The 1,258-nt window shown below is 37.9% G+C and overlaps 1 non-coding gene across 1 annotated transcript; it reads left to right on the top strand.

Annotated features, from left to right (window-relative positions):
• Window positions 1-567: 567 nt before the first annotated feature.
• LOC123458250 lies at window positions 568-674 on the top strand. Its single transcript, XR_006635546.1, has one exon. It is a non-coding gene; the product is annotated as a U6 spliceosomal RNA (small nuclear RNA).
• Window positions 675-1,258: the final 584 nt, after the last annotated feature.

Raw genomic sequence — 1,258 nt, 5'->3', positions numbered from 1 at the left:
CTATTTTTCACCAAACCAATTATTTTATCACTATTTTTTTAAAGTTACCAATGACTCTTCATGTCATTTAAGTGTTCTGACTTTACTATTTCAAGGTAGAATCTCACTCTGGGCCAGGCTGACCTAAAATTCACTGTGTAGTCTCAGGCTGGCCTCGAACTCTTGGCAATCCTCCTGTGTCTGCTTCCCGAGTGCTAGGATTAAAGGTATGTGCCACCACACCCAGCTGATGTTACTATTCTTGCTGACTTAGATTCTTCACTCTGTCTTACTAACTTAATGTCTTCTCAGAACAGTTGGTTCTGGCAAATACCTCATCTTTCAAAACCCACTTAGCAATTTCTCCACCTTGAAATCAGTATGGAAATTTCTCATAAGATTAGAACTGGAGGTACCATATGACCAAGCTCTACCATCCCTAGGCACATAATGCCTGAAGGGATCTGGGCCCGTGCATTACAGAGAAACTCACACATCATGTTTACTGCTGCACTATTCACAATAGTCTCATTATGAAACCAGTTTATATGTCCATCAGCAGAAGAATGGATAAGAAAATGTGGTACAGTGCTCACTTCAGCTGCACATGTACTGAAATCAGAATGATACAGAGAAGATTAGCATAGCCCCTGCTCAAAAATGACACATAAATTCATGAGTTGTTTGCTATTTTAAAAAGAAAGAAAATATGGCACGTATACACAATGGAATTTTATTCAACTGTAAAGAAAATGAAATTATGACATTTTCAGGAAAATGAACGAAACAGGGGAACATCATGCTAAGAAAAATAAGCCATACTCAGAAAGACAAATATTGCATGTTTTCTCTTAAAAGTGAAATCTAGATTTTTAAACTATCTGTATGACATGAAGGTAAACGGAAACCATTTGGGAGCATGGGGATAGGACCAATGGGAGTAAAAGAGAGGAAAAGGAGTGGTGAATAAGAACAAAGTACAGGCTATGCATGCATAAATAATGATGAAACCCATTATACACACGAATTTTCAAATACTCCTCCTCTGGGAAGCCTTTGCTAATTCTGATCAGTAAATTAAACCCACCCTCGACCTTAGGCAGACATTTTGTGTCTGTTACACTGAGCATAGCTCCTGAAGCTGTGATCTCAAGATATGGTGGCTTCTAGAACATGGGCACTGAGATAACTGGAATATGATATCTCAAGTAACAGTTTTTCTAAAAGAAAATCTGGAATTAAACATAATTTTCAAGAAGGAAATAGGAGGCTTCTCTCC

Source organism: Jaculus jaculus, chromosome 1 (assembly GCF_020740685.1).
Source record: "Jaculus jaculus isolate mJacJac1 chromosome 1, mJacJac1.mat.Y.cur, whole genome shotgun sequence".
NCBI lineage: Eukaryota > Metazoa > Chordata > Mammalia > Rodentia > Dipodidae > Jaculus > Jaculus jaculus.
This window is presented reverse-complemented; position numbering and strand designations above follow the sequence as displayed.